The following is a 19004-nucleotide window of genomic DNA, read 5'->3' on the forward strand; positions in this document are numbered from 1 at the left end:
ACCTGAAGAAGAAGAGGCCAAATTGAAGCAGCTGATGATGCCAAAGCAGAGATGGTTCCTGGAAGGCCTATGGCTTTTTCCCATCACATGCCCCTGTGAATTCAGTTGCTCGTCACTGTGCAGTGACTGTATGTGGAAAGACATGACCAGTAACCTGCTTAAAAACTGCAGGACACTTCTCTGGAGTGAAAATCCCAGCCCTATCCAAGACTAGATGGTGCTATGGGCCTCCTGACAGCAGGAGGCTAAACTCCCACCACATCGGGACCTCCCGGGAAACAGGGACCTTCCCGTGTCCCCAGGGTAGGCACAGGGGTTGGGGACAGCACAACATTTGCATCGTCCTTCGGGCAGACTTGGGCTGAAAGACAGTGTTTGTGCTCTGTAAAGAATATTTTTTTTGTTAGGAGCTTTTTTATTTATTTAAGAGAAGACTGCAGCTCTGCAGAGCTCCTCTGTCCCAGGAAATGTGTTATAAAACTGCAATTTGCCTGTCTTGGCTCCCTCACCCTAGCACTGACCCTCCAGATGAACTCCCATGAATAAGTCTAATCCTGTTTTTCATGTTTCCCTAGGTTAATGAATATTTATGAATCATTTCTCCAGAGCCAAAGCATGGCCCTTACAACCGGCCATGATAGTTCAATTTGTTTTCTTGCCAATTCTTCAAATTGTTTTTTTTTCTTCTTTTCGAAACTCAGAAAAAGAAAAAAAAAAAACTCATTCCCAGTTGGTTCTTATCAAAGTGGTTTTGGGGAACGTTTTGGGGGTTTTTGTTGATTTTTATTTTTATTTTTTACTCAGCCGGTGCTTGGAGACGTTCCAATCGGCTTGAATGATTAATGTGGTGCCACTGACTGGTTTTGTGTTTGTATTAAAAAAAAAAAAAAGCACAATTCATGTTTTCCAAAGAGCCAGTTAGATATCTCTGATTGACCATGCAATGTAAGCTTTAAATTGTTCTTTGTGTGCACAAAATGTACAGCAAAAAAGCAGCATTTCCCCAAAGATGAATGGAACATTCAAGGTTAGAGACACAAGCAAAAAGAAAAAATACTGCCTCTCAGCACACTGTGTATTGGGCTATAATCATTAAAAGGCCAGGTCTTAATACCCTACATTCATTTACGGAGGAAGATTTGTTCTTTTGCCTACTATTTATTTAGCTTGTCTTAATTCAGTTTGAATAGCAGAACAGCTTTCCCAGTTCAGCTGCTCCTCCAAGTCAAGGTCATTCCCCTTAGAGGAGGATCAAGATCTTTTACCGAGGAAAAAGAAAAGTCCCTCCTGCTGCTGCTGCATCTCCAGGCACCATGAGCCAAGGACAGGCGATGCTACAGCTGCCTCACCTTGAGAAAAATACACTTTGAGAAAAAAATACACATTCCTTCAGCGGTATTTGGAAATAAAATAGAGCTGTGAAGAGGGAGAGGATTGGGCAGGGCTCCTATGAGCTCTAGGTCTGGTTGTGAGTCAGAGGAGCGGTGCAGAAATGCTGCTCCATTGACCTGCACTGTGTGCTCCTTCCCAGGTGCGAGTTCAGCCTCTCCAAATGCCTCTCTAATAATTTCTGGAAAGGTTTGGTAGCATTGACCAGTGTGTATTTATTTGCAAACAATAACTGCTTGTGTTTGAATTCATTAGACTAAAGCAGGTCGTTACAGTCGCATCACACAGGAGCAGCTTGGGGAGCATGTGGGAGCCCACGAGCAGCAAGTTTAACTTAGGCAGCAGCCAAATCATATTGCAGGAAAAAGAAATGCACACACAATCAAAAAACAACCTTGCTTTCAGTTTTGTGATTTGATCCTCACATCACAGGGGAAAAGATTAAAAAATGAATAAATAAATAAACAAATAGAAGGAGTTTCTCTAAAGATTGAGAGTGAATGACATTTTTCTCTGGGCATAGCCTGGTGGGGTCAAAATCTGTTGCAAGGGATGAACCTACTCACAGCAGACGAGTGAGGGTGTCCCCATGTTCTCCATGCATATGGTCCTCATGTCCATTCCAGCTCATCACCAGGACTCCAGAACCTTCCAGGACAAAAAGTACAAAAAGTGACCTGGGGAGCTCTGTTACAGTTACGTTCTAGCCAGGCAGGTCATACCCATGGCTGCAGAGCCCACTGTTCCCTGCAGGCTGCAGTTAAATAAAAACACTTTCTTTTTCCTCTCCCCACTGCCAGCTCACCCAGGTTACTGGTTCCCTTCCACAGAGTGCAGGTCTCCTTCACCCATGGTAGCAGGAGGTGCTTGGAGAGGAGACAACACCAACCATGTGGCAGACCTGACCGGCCAGGCAACAGGGCTCACGAGGTCCCTGCCCACTGCTCTGTCACACCATGAGGCACCTCTGGCTGCACCTTTGCTGGACATCTTTGCTATTAAAACAAATAGAATTAGCCCAAGTTGTTCAGGTCCGAGGCATGGTTTTACTAAACAAGCTGGTGACACTTTTCAAATGATTTTTTCACTTTTTTGTGGGGTCGCCCCTGCTGTTGTGCTAGCAACTTCATTTTCCAGCGCGGTGCTCACCTGCGCTCAGCTGCGACCGCCTTCGTGTCAGCTCCCTTCGAGAGAAAAGCCCTTGTTCCAGGAAGGCGTCCAAAGGCAGCGACGTTCCCGTCAATCCCATGGGCTGCCTCCACCACCGCCTTCCTTAGGGGACAATCGCTGCCTGCTGGGACTTTATGCAGAGATTGCTAACACGCTGTGTGGACGCAGACGCAAAGAATGAGCTTTGTAATTTAAATAGCAGCTTGCAGAATTGATGATAGACACAACCACGGTCATTTAGCCAGCTGCAGAAAAGCAGCGAAAGCTCCAGCAGGAGGGAGGAGGAAACGTGCTGCTTGCTTTGAGGACTGGGGACACTTCTGTCACACTCAGGGCACAACATCTACGTGTGCAAAACAGCAGCGCTGCAGCGTCCTCAGAGCAGGAGGGCTTGCACTGTGCCCTGCTCAGAGCAGAGCAGCCTCCTTACGTTTGCTCACTAATGGGACCCTCAGGCCTGGGTTGTCATGGATGGGAGATGCTCCTGGCAAGGGGACTGGAAATTAAGGGGGATTTTGTAAAATGCTAGGGAGGGAAAATTGGGGGTGTGGAGAAAACGAGCGTGGGCAGATCAGGAGCACTGTCCAAAAGAGTGGCATGCCCAGCTGCGGGCTTGCTTGCCGAGCAGGACAAGGGCACTGCAGACAACAAAAACAACACTACATCTATGGAAAATGAAGCTAAATACCTTTTCAGGTGCAGTAGCCCTCCTTAATCTGCTGCATCTCATTTGCCTAGCAAGAAAGGCGCTTTTTGGTTGTTGTTAAAGGATGATAAATATATTTTCTTTTTTGAAAAGAAACAAAGACTCTGACAAGGCCTTTAATCATCAAATCAGTATAAACAACATTATAATACATTAGACTTGGAAATGATAAACCGTGGTTATGCAACAACTAATTAAATTAGTACTGACAGCTTTCAAAGAGAAGGAGGGAAATGCACAGCACATCCCTTACTTTCAGGGGTGATTTTCCCTAGAAGCAGCAGGCAGGGAGGAGCCATAAGAGCTTTTCCGCAGAAAGTGGGAAGCCGTGTGGGAAACACCCTCCCCTGAAATGCAAGCTCTGCTACAATGAACGAGCAAACTCATTTCCTTAGTGGGAGCAGCACCTGGGAAGCTGGGATCAGCAAGCGACAAGTTAAAGTCCTCCTTAAAATGAAATGCAAGAACTATTGCGCTGGAAAAGGCTAATCACAGCCGCTGTGCTGCTGCCACGTGAGAGCTACCGCTCTTCTGGCAAGTGAAGGGAATTTTGCTGCCTGGGAGGATGAAAGCCTCCGCTCAGCCGGGGAACAGCATAAAAATGGTCCATAAACAGCAGTGAGACAAACTGTATTTATCTGTGAGGGGCATGAATACTCTTAGGAGGGGGTCTTATAATAATTTAGGATTGCTATACAACATGCAGGTGCAGCCCCAAATCACCTGCTGCCTTTGGGGAGACCTGGGGACCCCCCTAGTGACCCCAAAGACACATCTAGCAGGTACCTTGCAGTGCACTTGGAGATCTCCTGGGGCTAAGTATGGCATAAATGCCCAGGAGAGCGCTGCCCGCTGCCGCCTTCCATCCCAGGAATATGAGCAACCAGGGAAGCTCCAGCTTCAAGCTCTTCTCTCTTGTCAACTTGTCAGGATGTTCCTTTCTATAAACAAAATCAATTTACATGTTAATAACTCCCCAAACACAATGTGAGTAGGAAGGAGAGGTGGGGGGGGAAGAGGAGAGTGAGGAGAACATGAAGTAGGGAGGAAACATCAGGAGTTTCCATTAGAGATCTTGTCAGAACCGGGAATTTTGAGATTTAATCAATAAGGTCAAAAATAAAACTCTTCCATTAATCTTGCTTGCAGCTCATGGCAGGACCCTCCGGTCACATATCTGCTTTTCATCCTCTCCCAGAGCCTCTTGCAGGTGGCTGTATTTTGCTCCTGACAAAAACCTCCACTGTTGCCTTTCTGCCTCTCCATCAAAGTCAGACCTGCGCCTGCAGCCCGGGAGCTGCCGGCATCGCAGCCGCGCGGTGAGTCAGGGCCCGTGTGCCGGTGGCCTCTGAGCTTTACCTGCCTGTTCTGCAGCCCAGCAAAACCAAGAGCACCCAGGAGCAGCCCAACAAGCCACCTTAGCAGGCAGCAGAGCTGCAGCAGCAAACAATATTTGTCTTTATTTTAATCCCTCTGTACTACCGGTGCCATTCTCCGGCTTGGTCAGTGTGCTTGCCCTGCTATCTTGCTGCCAAGGCTGAAGGAAAAGCAAAAAACAAAGCTACTTTCTTCTAACTCTTGGTGCTTGGTCACATCACATCCTTGCAAAGCTTCCTCATCACCTGTGCGGGAGAGGGAAGATTGCACATCCCTCCTGGCACAGGCAGCCTGCAAGCAGAGGTGACACAGGCAGTGACAATTAATATAAAGCTCTACTTGAGTCCTGAAGGCCCATAGTGGATCAAAATATTCAGAGACATATGGGCAGGGGCTCTACCCTTCTCTCCCACATCCCAGAGCTGGGCTTTGAGACGTCTCCTCTCTGCAGCTCTTCTGCCCAAGCTGTGAGGGGCTGAGGAGCTGCTGGGTTTATGAGCGTGCAAAACTTGTATTTATGAGCGTGCAAAACTTGGAGAGCAGCTGAAGTCAACTCTCTGTCCTTCTCGTATGCATCAGACAAACACACTGATGGCACAATAACAGAGAAATATAACGGGTGCCAGGAAAAGTCCTGCAGCCAGCAAGTCTCTCCTGCATATTTTATCTTCTAATCCACTGCACTAATGCTTAACCACCACACCAAGCAGGTGGAAGTTTGAGGGCCATTGAGCACCGCGAATTTTCCCAATGCATCACAATTACCAAAACACCTGTGCTAAATAACTTTGCGCTGAGCCTCTGTGAAAATTCACGGAGTGCTCAATAGCCCTTGAAATTTCTCATTTCAAACTCGTGGCGGAGCGGCTCCGCGCTCACACATCACGCTGCGGCGTACGGCGCAGGAGGACACCGGTTCAGGACCTCGCAAAGGCCCCTTTCTCCTCACTGGGAAGTTACGTTGTCCTGGGGATTTTTGAGCTGCTCCTGCTTTGTCACTGCAATTAAATTAAAGTCACTTGGAGCCGGGTGAGGTTTATGGGACCGGGCTCCAACCGCAGTGCTGCGATCTCTCCTTTGCTGCTGTCTTAGGACGTTCCTTTCGATCTTTTGGCATCCCAAACTACCTGAATGTGAATCTCTCTGGCCATGACAGGTTGATCCTGAGCTTGGGCTGGACCCTCTGCATCCACCACCTCTCACTGGACCTGCGCTCCAGGCTTGTCCTCAACTGCAGCTGAAGCAGAGCCCTCAGGAGGTCAAACAGGACCCTCACACATACGGACCAGAGCAAGGCTCTCACCTCTGGCATTTTAACCACAGTAGGAGACACAAATAACTGCACAAACCACTGCAGTGTCCCTCTCAAAAATAGGACGTGAACAAACTGGAGGGATTTCAGCAAGCAGAAGCAAGGAGGACATGAGGTTGATGAATCGCCATTACAGCAGGGAGCGAGCTTAATGCATTTAGTCCATCCCTGGGAAGGTTCAGAGGTGACTTGGTGGTGATCAGCAAGAGCCTACACAGTCACAGCAATAATAAGCTGAGACTCTTTAATCTGACAGGCAAAGGCATCTCAAGATCTGAAAACCAAAGACAGATCTCAGAGAAATAAAACATTTCTCAGTGCAGAACACCTAAGGGAATTAATTAACCGCTGCAGCAATTACCTGAGCACACGGCATCTCCTGTGTCACTTTAGCTCTTCAAATGGCATCTCCATGGGACACTCCAGCTCCATGAGGGTCACCAGGAGGAAAACCACTGGCTTGTGCTATGGGTGCTATAGGGCACCTTCTGCAGAGCTGGAGATCTTTGAAAGACAAGTGGTGACAGCAGCCAGCTGCTGCTGCATTGAATATAAATACGGGCAGTATCAAGTGGGCAATAAAATCATGGAGAAATTAGAAGAATTGGGGGGGAAAAAAAGTGCATCTCCTGGGGCATTCCCTGGAGGCTCCTCGGGCAGGCACAGCACCTGCTCACGGCTGCTTTGCCGCTCATAAAGGAGCGTTTCAGGCTGTGTGCACCCACCGTGTCTCTGCTGTGCGGCTTCTCAAGACAACCTATCGCCCGAGCTCAGCTCTCAACGCTGCCTCGTCGCTTACTAGTGGCCATAAAAATGAAATTGAGCTACTATAGACAGCTCCGATACAGAATTACTCTAAGCCTGATATTCAGAGCTGCTTAGCTCAGTGACTTACAGGTTAGTTGCATGTCTACCAAAATCCATCTCAAATCCCTATTTTTTTAAGAGATATTTTAAAAGCATTAGGCTTTTTTTTTTTTTTTTTTTTTGTATTTTAGAAAAAAACATATTTTGGAGCTCTTAACACAAAGAAGAGGTTAGTTTCAATGGTCCCAATTTCAATGTATTTATGTTTAAATAAGATTCGTTTTGGCACATTAGCATAGGAGAACGCAGGCACAAAAGCCTAATTTTCTTGTGTGGTTTTACAGTAATTAATACTCTAGGCACTTCTTATCAGAAAATGACAAATATATCTTTGCAACAATTTAAAGCAAAAAGAAAAAAGCAAAACAGAAAAAAGAAAAAAAAAAGGAACATCAGAAACAAGTGGGTGCTGCACATGCAAGAGAGTGAGGACCACCTCCTCAAAAGGAGCAGAACCTGTTGAATTCAGTGCATGATCTCAAGCTCCCACCAGGGCAATGGTTTGCGAATGTCCCAATGCCACAGCAAGAATCCAGTGTCTCCTTGAATCTGAATTTAAATCCTATGGGATCTCACTGTATGAGCAGGTCAGAGGGCTGCAAGGTGAGGCTGTTCAGCAGACTTTGCTCAAGCACCTAAGTCCCTGAAGCCTCCGTCCCATCCTGTTTTTACTGTTGTCTCGAGGACTCTTTTTTCCACCAAAAACAGAATTTCCAAGCAGGAATTGAAGCCTCCATGTAGTCTCCTAACGTGACCATTATGTGATGCTATTGACCTGCAGGGATGCATGTCCACATCCCAGGGTTACACAGACCCAGAAAACCACACTTGAGAAGCACCAACATGATTCCTTGCACATTCTGGGACAACAGGATTACTTGAGCTCCTTGCTACTCCACAAGTGGTCAAGCACCTGCCTAAGCAGTAAAATAGTTCAAACTTTGCAGAGATTTGGGCATATTTGTTGTTTGAGAATAGCAAAAAGAAAAAACAGCAATAATGACAAAATTAAAACCATTGCTGTACTTGATGTAAAAGATGTTGAGACCTAATTTACTGATCAGGCTTTTTTTCTTTCTTTTTTTTCTTCTTAGCAGCTCTAAATAAGGGTGTTGTCACTAACTAATAAGCAAAGTAATACAGCCAAAGCCCTCTGTAGTGCGTCCAGAAGTCTCATAATTTCCCCATGATTCAAAGAGAAAGAATAGTCAAAGTCCCATTTTAATTACAAAAAAAAAAAAAAAAAAAAAAAAAAAAGATCAGAGTCACTGAGTCAATGTCAATAGAAGTGACCCACAAATGCATGAACTGGAAGGGTTCCTCTGATCTTGATTTTTCTCCAGGAGCCAGAGACCACTCTGAATATCAGCAAAAGGCTGTTTTGTTTTTAATTGGCACCTGATTTCTATTTGGCTGGTTTCTAAATGATTTCCACCTGCCTCCTCACTCCCTTTCTGAGTAGGGGAGCTTTAAAATCTTACACTGAAAGCTCTTGAGCTCTTTGCTCTTTCAAACTTAAGAAATAAATAAATAAAAATCTGCAAACAGTCATGCAGGAAGACAGCCAAGACTGGATCGTGGGTGTTCACATTTAACTATCGCTGTATTTCACTGTGTGCCTGTACATGCCTTGTAAAAAGGCAAATGCCCTTATGCTCCATGTTCCCTGGAAGGAGCAAAGTACACAAGCTCCATTCATAATTAATGGCCCAGCTTTTCCAAAAGCACTAACAACTGCATCTGCTTTGGTCCATGGAGGATTAGGTCCTAAAGTTTTGGCTTCTCTCTGCCTGCAAAATAGCCACCGAAGGCTGCTGGAGCCAGCCTTGGACACCTGGAATCCAGATGCTCCCGGGGCCAGCAGCAAACATCGATGCACTCACCCATTCCAAGGGCACTGCATTTGGCCACCAAACATTTTGATTTCCAAGGTGCTCAGCACTTAGGATGGGTGCTAAGCACCAAAGAGCCCTCAGCACCCTTGTAGAGCCCAATTTTCACATGAGTCCAAGGCCTGGCAGAGCCCAGGGGATGAGCAGACGTGTAGTGCAGCTGGTGCAGAGGCTGCTCATCAGCTCTCAGCAGGACAGCAGTGATGCCCCTGGCAGGTCAGTGGATACTAAAATGCACAGAGAGCCACCTGGAGATGAGCTGATGGGTTTTATCTGCTTGTTATCCTGCACACTGAGCTGTGAGTGTTCCTGCCTTGCTGGGGGCCCTCAAAAGACCTCCACGCACACACTGCTGGCAGCGGACAGGCTCCTCCACCCCACCATGCCCTTCTTGTGGCCTGAGGAGGTTCCTCAGCAAGAGACAGAAAAGCTCAGCCACCCCAGAAGTACTGAGGCCTCATCTCCTCGTGGGCATTATGAGAGCTCCCTGCATCAGGACCTGGCACAGCAACTAGGCAAAGTGCTGGGGCAGGAAGGACGTGACCCAGCCGAGGCCGTTGCACACCAGCTGCCATCACCTCCACAGCTCATCCTCCTCACACAACCCGCTTCCATTTTTCAATCGGGTGGAAGGAAATTCAAAAACAAGGTATATTTGATACCCACCTTAGACGACCTCTCTGCTGCCAGTGACTCCCATCCCAGTGGAGCCCATGGAAGTTCATCAGTCAGATCATCTCCATGGGTGGCAAACTGCCTTCAGGGTGATGTCTTCTGCTGCTCATTGCTGGAGACACTAAAGGCTTAGGACAGATGCTAGTGAAAAAGCAAGTAAAGTAAAAGAATCAAAGTAGCATGGTGAAATGTGCCCTGGGACTCAGCTCTACATTACAACATGATTTTTTCTCCACAATGCTTATTGCAAGTTTTACTTGGCAGATTTTCACCTTTCACATGAAGGCACCCCAGCAGCAGGGCCGTTCATCAGTACATCAACCCACACTTCTTTGATTATAGCTAAGCATTTTGCAGAGGAGAGACCCCTAAAAATAAGACCCCTAAAAATAATATCCATCACATTCGATGCTGGGCTTCTTTTTGGACACATTCAGGGCATGTATAGAGAACTCTGGCCCAAAGAAAACCAGCATTTATGAGATTTAACCTGGACTACAAAATGGTCTTTCGTTCTGTGCTTTCACTTGACATTTGATAAGGGGGGGAATACAGAGCATTTGGGGGAGAAAAAAATAATTTAAAGGTCTGGTTTACATTTTTGTTGATTTTCTGCTCTTACCTTATGCAGCTCCCTTACACTTAAGGGGAGGCAACTGGCTGTTGCAAGTACACATAAATTCCACGGAGGCAACAGAGGAGGACATCGCTCTTAAGAAGTCCTCAACCTTTGAGGTCAATTAATTGAGATGCTGTAAAGTCCTGTTTTTCCTCTCGCTTTGCATGGCTCTTCCTTGCTTTGGAGTCACCCATGAAAACCTCTGCAGGAATGACATGGAGGGAACAAAGCTGGATAAATAGAGTATTTGCCTAGCTGACAGAAAACAGGAGGGAAAACACGCAGCACAGCCAAGTCAAATATCAATCTACTTTTGTGTGCTTTGTTTCATTAAGTTTACTTTATGATTCATTTGTAACAAACCGCGGTGGATAATGAGCACTTGCATCGCAAACCTCTGTGTGTTTAAAAAGCCAACCTTGTCACGCAAGGAAGGAATGGATAACAAAAACAGAGCCCTTTTCGTTTGCAGAAGTGCTTGGTGGTCTAAGCATGACTGAATCTCTCTCCAGTGGCTCTGACTTGATAGACTCAGCAAGGAGGCTGTCACGTCACTGCCAAATGACTTGAGGTCTGCGGAGACAGCCCAGCCCATCACATTCAGCTCTGCCAAGATGACCTGAAAGCGCTTCTCTGAGAACCCTGTGCTTCCTCCCCACCGAAGGGCCCAGGAGATGGCTGCACATGGCTGGGCTGCATGCAGCCGACAGCATTCCCGCAGCACACAAATGGCTGAGGTTGCACAAGTCTAAATGTTCAGCGCTTCAGTCTTGGTGATGGACCAAGGACCGGGTTTAATAACCTTGCAACAACAGCTCAAATTCTCTGGGCCTTAGAAACATGTGAAATACATCTCCTGTGCCAATCTGCTCACATTTCACACTGGGCACCTCAGGTGGGCAGAGCGGGTGCTATCACACTAAACCTAAACAGAAGTTGTAGATGAGCTCATCTCATGAGCAACATTTAGCCCCTTTTATAAAGACATTCCCACATTTTTCCTGTTTACTCTATTTTCTTTGTATTTTATTTGTAACTGGTTGTACATTAGACTTCCTAAAGTTTCTCAGCACATATATGTGCTAATCCCTGGATGAGCAAAGCAAGTTGTCCTCCCTTGCCTTCAGCCAGGATCACGGGAGAACCAAGCAAGACCTGGAGCATTTGTACCTTAAACCTTTGACGACTGCTCTGCTCACGGGAGTCACTTTAGTAGCAATAAGCACTGTGCTGAAGAGGCCATCTCCATACAGAAGGCAGCTGGAAATGAGCTGATGAAACAGGAGGAAAACACCCAGGACTGAATCCTAGATGAGCTGCAGGTGTTAGGATAATTATAAGAGTTTGGCAGATGGTGGGAATGGCACACATTCCTAAAAAGACAGCACACGCTTTTATACTTTTACTGCACATCTGTGCCTCACTGTCTTGGGCCCACCTTGTGCATGCTGAAAGCAAGGCATCGAGAGGCAAAGCCTCTGGGTGATGATCCAGACCATCAGTGAGGAGATCTATGAGATCACAACATGCTTGACTCACTTACAGCTGCTGCTTGATGAGAGTGGAAACGCGTTACATAGTGAGAGGTGACTCCAAGGGCTGTTTCACAGCTCTACGGTCTTTTTGGAGCCAGGCATAACCCTATGAGCCCTATGATGGGGCCAGTTCCAGCACCGTGGAGACCTTTGGCTCTTTTGCTTGGTGAATTATGTGTAGCCATTTAAGAGATCATGGCCTATATTGCATGCCTGAGGCATGTGAAATAGCCAGCAGGAGAGGTTCCACTTCCTCCAACTTCTTCCTCAAAATCACTTTTTTTTTTAAATAATGTATTTCTATTTTCTAACACTTCTGAACTTGCAAGAACTTCACTGTGAGAATATAGATTCTCTTCCAGTGTAAGATACTGGCAGTAGTGACATTTATTACCATTTGCCTTTCCCCACCTCTGATGAAGCAGAATCCTCCAGTGGAACAACAACAACAACAACAACAACAAAACCCCATGCACATCTACCAGCTTTTACTTTTCTCTGCATCCCGTTAGTGCACATTACAGTTTCCTGCTCATTAATCCTGCAAAGGAGCATTTACAATGCATTTAAAATGCTTTTCCTCCTTTACTAGCTCCCTGCGGTGCAGTCCAGTTTCTGATCTGAAGAGCAATCAATAAATAAGTCCATGTGTCCGCTGGGGCTTCCTGGCTGCCCAATTAGAATAGCAACCCTCAACATGCTGTTTTATTAAACGCCAGCAGCATTCAGCTTTGGCACAGCTCTCGGCACCAAACGCTGGTTTTAGATGCTTGTGTTTGAGTAACAAAGTGGCATCGGCCTGGAAAGTCAGCAGGGCTGCTCTCTGCCAAGCTACATACAAATGTACTCGTGGAGGACTGGAGTTTCCATCGCATGGTGCCCACGCCAACGGGTTGTGTGGGGGCTGATGGCTGTGTCATCGTTTTAATTGCTTGAAACAGTGAATGGGCGGGTTTCTGGCTTGTCAAGGATACTGAGCAGAAAAGAGACATTATTAATCTCTCCAAAGCCTGGCTGGTGAGCAGGTCTTTAAAACGGTTGAACAGTGAACAAAACACACACAGTAAGCAAGCAGCCTGCCCCAGTGGAGGACAGGAGGGACCATGACTCAAAGGGACAATGCTGCAGGTCACCGAGATGTCTGCAGACTGATAAACAGGATTAAAAAGCTTGGGGAGAGGGAGAATAAACAGAAGGAGCTGCACTGGGTCATGCAGTTTTCAGAAACAGAGGGAATGGGATATACTTCTTTGGGGCCCCATGAAGGACCCTGAAATGGCAACACTAGCAATTCATAAATAATCATCTTTATCTAGTGTCTGGTCTACAGAAGACAACGGGCATCCAATGGTGCTACTTGTGAAGAGAGCTGCTTATCAGGCTTGGACCAGACCTGAAGAGCCTTTTGAGAAAGCAAGGAGCAGGTAGGTGAGCTCTGCCTGCCCACCTGCCTCTCAGCAGCAACAAGGATTAGCACAGTCTGGCAGATCCGCACTGAAGAGAACAGAAGTTGGTAGGAAAGCGGCGTGAAGGAAAGAGCCACGTTGCAGGTAAGTGAGAAGGGGAATCTCATCTCACTGCAGATTCTGAAGTATCAATATGCACTCAAAATGAAAACCAAACTAAATTGTCAGAAAGGTGAACAGGTAAGGGGCTGCAAAGCTGGGAATGGTAACAGCACTCACTCAACCAGGATTTCTTCTGCTGTGATCCTCAGCTCCTTCAGGTTATTGACCTCCCATCAGCTCTGCACAGGCAGCTTTGCCTTCTGCAAGCAGTGCATTTTCATGAAAAACGCAATTTAGTCCACAGTGTTCCTTATCAACACTATGGAAGGGATTAGCTCTGAAGAAACCAAGTTTACCCAACACTTACCCTGTCAAAGAAGGGAACAGGAGTCCCTGAAAGACAGCGATGTCCTCATTTTCTAGGCATGCTCCATTTCAAGGTCTGCCATAACATCACCATCGTCCCTGTCTTTATTATGTTCCTGCAAATTTTAGTCAGCAGTTCAGCCAGGATTTGAACTGAGGTTTGACTTGTTGCACTTTCACTGCCAGGCTCCAAGCTGCTCTCCTTCTCCCCTTATCTATTACAAAAAAAAAAAAAAAAAAAAAAAAAAAAAAAAAAAAAAAAGTCATATGGCACAAAAATCACAATTGGAAAATTCTAGTGCCCAGATATGGGGAATTGGGGAGCAATATCCTAGCACAACTGTGCACAGCTTCAGCAAGGCTCTATACAGCCACTTGCTGCCAATAGTTGGCTATTCAGCAGTGCAGAGTTCAGACCAGAACCCAGATGGAAGCATAATGCACAGCCAGGCCCTCCCAGAGCTGCACGGTGCCATTTGTAGATAGCATTAAATCCTCCTTATCCACAGAAGTACACAAGAAACAGATTTAAAAATAAAGGTCACCACTCAGCGTTATCCTAGGTCAGCCTCCTCGGGGAGCGCAGCACAGATCATTAGAGACCTTGCTTGGCCTTCTCTCACCTCCCAGCTCTATGAGCAGCCCAGCTGACCTGCTATTACCCGGTGGGTTAGCACAAACACAAGATTCTCATCATCCTCAGCAAAGGCACTGCAGCTCACCAAGCCTCCCCAAAAGCATAAGTCCGGAGATTCCAATATTCCTGCTTCCTCAAAGCAGCAGTTATTCTGTAAGTCCATAAAACAGCACTCTTTGAGCTATGTGGTCTCTACAATAAATAACCAGCCCTAACCAGCTGCCAGCTTAACATTAGCCAAAATGTTATATTACTTCTTCAGTCCTATTGCTAAGCACTGACATTAAGAGGAAAGACACAAAAGACTTAAATCTGTGGGAAGTCTTTCAAAAATAACATGTTTTTTTTTCCAGCTGCATTTTGCAGATAACACCCTGGATTTCCAAGTGTTTGACTTACTCTCTTTTGTATCCCTTCCGCAGTGTGCACCCAATGAAAGCAGCATTAGCAAAGCTTCAACATTAGACAGAGCTGCAGATATGTCTGATGGGCAGCTGGAGCATCTTCCAGTGTCAGTCCCTCCTCAGCAGCCACGTCCTCTCCCTTCAAGCACCCCCACAGCTGTCCCTCCCTTAACTAGTTGTGTGCTTCTGCCTGGTCTCATTTTGGATATGGAGCCCGCAGATGACACATGCCATGCTTGATTGGTCTCAATTAGTAATTTGGCTCCTTTTGATGAATGTGGGATATTTTTTTTCCCTGTCACAGTCAGATTGGCAGTTGTAGCCAACTAACAGTCCAAGAAAATGGACACGAAGGAGGTATTAAGCTGAAAGGTGTTCCTGTAGATTGGGGATGTGCTGGAGAACTAGGCAGCTACAGCTAAAACTGCTGTTGTCAGCCCAGGACCTGTCTGCAGAAGAAGGAAAAAGGATCCCAACCTTTTCTAGGATACCCATGTGCTGTAAGGAAGAGCAGCTCCCATTTATATGGGGAGAAATAATTAGACCTTTTCATTATAATCTTAGTGCTCTAAGATTGTTCTCTGCTATATTTGTACTTGAGTCGAGGCTGATGCTCAAGGCCAAATGCTGCTGCCAGGAAGCAACACCTCCCTGGGGATACAGCAGAGCTGTTTGTCAGGATGCTTTCACACCTCCCTCTGAAGCAGCTGGTGCTGCCCACTCCTTAAGAAAGGCTTCCAGAGAGGATGAATCACCGCTTTGATAAAGCCTGGCAATTCCTACCAATTTGATCACAACAGACATGTACTCTGGATCCAGAAATTTCATAGCAAAGGGGACAGCTTCTCACGGAGCTTGGGCTCTTCACACTAGAGGTTTTAATGGTGCTGTGCCAGCTTGAGTCTTTCCCAAATAGCAGTCAGCCACGCTGAGAGGCATTTAAGAGATGTCTCCCAAGGAGGTAAGAAGGTGTTGGTCACCTTAGAACTGGCCTTAGAAAAACCTACTGCTCCCAGGGTGCTCATTCTCACGCAACTCTTCTTCTTCCTGTGTGTTGCAGTAAAGCAAAAGTAACTACAAGTAATTGGCAAGTAATTAAGCAGCCCATGTGGCAAGGGACTGTATCTCCACAGCTCTGCCACCAAGAAGCTTAGGCTGGATCCAGAGACCAAGGGCCAAGGCCAAGGCAGTGAGGTTAGCTGCGAGACTGTTGAATGGGTTCAACAAATAAACAAACACGGTGCTAGGAAAGGCCCAAAGTACTGGCTTCATCTGTTCCTAAAAGAGTCTAGTATCCCACACCTCTATTAAGCCCAAGCCCCAAGGAACTGAACCTTTGCTGAGTGGAGCCCTAAACAAGTACATCAATCACTCTCCAGCATGTCCCTCGCGCACTACCCGTCACTGCCCGCTGAGCTGGCATTGCCACTTTCCCTGGCCTCTCTCTAATAGGCTCATATTGCTGTTTGACATTGAACAGCACTGAGGGATCTGATGCTCCCAGGAGCCTGCGGAAGCAGAGCCTCATGCCTTGCCAACAACCAGGGCCAGATACTGATGATGCTCATGTGGTTTTGGTTGCACCAAGACTGCAACTTGGTGTGGTGCACCAAGCTCTTTTTGAAGTCCTCAGCTGACACAAGAGGTGATGTCTCAGCTACAGGGAAACACCAGTCACCTTTATTCTACAAATGCCCACCAACCTCCTTGTGGTCTTTGATCCTCAGTCCTCAATGCAGATGCAAAATGGAGGATTATTCCACACTGCTGGGACCATCTGTACTGAAGGAGAACTGTACTGTACTTGTAAGAGAAAGAAGTAGGTGTTGGGACACACCTGTCCTCTCTGTACTGAAGATGAACCTCTCTGTAGAAACCAAGACACCTTGTAGGATCATGTCATCCATGACTTCTGAGTTGGAGACCACCACTATAAAGAACTAAGCCCCATACACAGAATGCTGGTGTTCTCTACCTTTCCTGTACGTGAATTTCAAGGCAGGTGACCACTCCTGAGACCTTAGCATCCAAATAATTATGTCTGGAGCAAGAACTATCTTTTAGTAGAATCCTACAGAACTAAAGACTTGTTTACAGCAGAGAAGCAGTTAGACTTTGGATGCAAAGGCATGACTTTGCTGTATGCAAAATCTGCACCACTCTGAGTGCAACCTAAATGTACTTCGAAATGGAAGAGAACTTTCTGAGAGAGCAAAGGAAGTGTCACCCCAGTGTCCAGGCTGGGAGCCTTGCACTTGTGCCATGGGTATGCACCAGTTTTCCCACAGATCTAGCATCTAAGGAAAAGACTGATGAGAATGATCAATTCTCCTAGACCATGATAATTCTGTACCTTGCCTGTTTGCCTTGTTCCCTCACCTGACAAACCCTGCATCAGGTTTAATCACCATGGACACAAGCATATTGCTTCTACATATTAATTACAGTGTAAACTGTAAGTTGTCCTCTGCATGAGTTTTTAGGAGTTCATGCTGGGTCTATTAGTGTTTCCAAGACAGGAAAGCAAACACGGCACTCTCCAGGAGAGAGAAATATCTGGCTGGTTGGCCAAGCTCCCAGTATTTCACAGGACACAGCAAGAAACAATCCAGGGAGATGTGTTTTGTGGCTTTTTTCTAATGAGGTCAAGCACCATGGTATTTTAGCTGGATTAAGGGTCTGCAATTGCATGCCTGGTCCTTGGTTTTCATGAGCTGTTCTCTGCTGTGTAGGGCCTGAGGCTGAATCAATTGTTGTGCTGGAGCTTCACCTCTTGTGCAATTAGTTCAAAATCTCTGGAACAGCACAAATGGCCTCCGTGGCAGGAGGTCTTTACACGAACTGTTAATCAGACAACATCTCTAAAAGGCTGGATAATCAAAGGCCACCACTTTGCACTGCTTGGAGATACGTCCCCAAGAGCACAGCGCTGCCATAGGGCAGCTGAGTGATGCATTGGCAGGGGCAACATAAGGGTTTGACACCAGCTGTGGAGAGACCACACTAGAGCATGCAATTGTCCCCAAAAGCGAGAGCAGGCCACCATGGGGCTGTATGTAGGCCACATGGACCAGAGAAGAGCTGCTGGGCAGACAACTATCCTCTATTTTCTGCCCCAGGGTGAACCTAACTAAGAAGTACAACAGAAACCTAAGCCCAGAGCATCCAAAAAAGGGAACAAGACACCTGAGCACTGACACCCAAGACAAGAGATTGGGGTGAGAGGGGTCCTTCAAGGAGGGGTTTAAAGGAGACAAATAGACATCTGGAATTACAAACATCTAAAAGCAATTGAAACTCCCTCTTGATCTGTTCTTTGAGAACCCATTAGTCTGTGTTCTCCTCAGAGTACAGATGATTTCTAAAAATTCCTGTCACAAACATTGGAGAAGCCAGCTGGGGGGAAACTGCTGAGAACCACTGATGAAAAAGGCAGGACATCCACAAGGTGTGAGGACACACAAGCCCAAAGGCAGCTTTGCTCTTCTCCTCCGCTACCCACTCCCCCCGCTCTGCAAAAATCCATGTGGAAAGACTGTGAAATGCTCCGTTCTGTGTACTCTGAGTCAAAAACAAAACAGCTTTCAAGGAGGAAGGATGTTTTAAAAGTAAGAGATGACTCAAAGGATGACACATCCTTAGCGCCTGCTGAGGAGCTCCAAGGGGAACCCAGGCAGAATATTGAAACGCATCGAGCGGCTTCTGCGGCGCAGACTTCACAAACATGTTCCATATCACAGGACACCCTTATGGGAATAGCTTTGAAATTCTGGAATTAGACATTACTATTAGAGATTACAAGAGAAGAGATGCTGACTTCTAAAGTTGATTCTGCCCTGGAAAGGGCCCTGCCCTGGGAAGTTTCCCCAGGTAGCAAGGTATGTCATGTTTGTTTGCACTGCTTGCTGTGAGAAAAGAAATCAGAGCATCCACTGATCTTATGTCTCTTGCCTTTCACCACACCGTGTTATCAGCCTGCATTGAGCTCTACTGAGAAAGCTTCAGGCAACATACATGCAGCATCTGGCCAGCATTGCATGCTGCTTTGCTAGATGGCAAGATCTTGGTCAAGAGTTTATGCCTTGTGAAGCTATAGGTCTCTGCCCATGCCAAACTGCTCTCTACTATAGATATTAAGCATCTAAGCATCTATAGGCATCTAAGAGCAAAAGCTTCATTCAGCCTTTTTCCTCTCTTTCTTTTCAGCTGTCTTACCTTTTGGAGGATAGAACAGATGTAGAAAGACCAAATTCTGCATAGCTCCCAACATACACAGAACTCCCAATGCGGCTTTTAATGCAAGCTAATTAATGAGCTCATTTTCAGATAAAGACATCAAAAAATGAATTTTAGTGCAAAGCATATATTATGACAGTAGAGAACAACCAACTCTACTTACCTACCTGGGAACTTCCCACCTGCACACCTCGGTCATGCTCAGGATAACTCTGCAGCCTCTAGCCTACTAATGTGGAGAGAGGCAATGCTGGGTAATGACAGAGAGCAGCTTGATTCCAGAGGATGAATACACGGTCATCTCATAAACG

General features: G+C 46.3%; 1 long non-coding RNA gene across 1 annotated transcript; it reads right to left on the reverse strand.

Moving 5' to 3' along the window:
• Positions 1-4083: 4083 nt before the first annotated feature.
• LOC112958765 lies at positions 4084-10196 on the reverse strand. Its single transcript, XR_003251493.1, has 3 exons — positions 10011-10196; positions 9380-9529; positions 4084-4206 (listed from the first exon to the last, which is right to left on the reverse strand). It is a non-coding gene; the product is annotated as an uncharacterized LOC112958765 (long non-coding RNA).
• Positions 10197-19004: the final 8808 nt, after the last annotated feature.

The sequence above is a fragment of the Nothoprocta perdicaria genome, unplaced genomic scaffold (assembly GCF_003342845.1).
Source record: "Nothoprocta perdicaria isolate Ctin4 unplaced genomic scaffold, notPer1 scaffold_9, whole genome shotgun sequence".
Taxonomy (NCBI): Eukaryota; Metazoa; Chordata; class Aves; order Tinamiformes; family Tinamidae; genus Nothoprocta; species Nothoprocta perdicaria.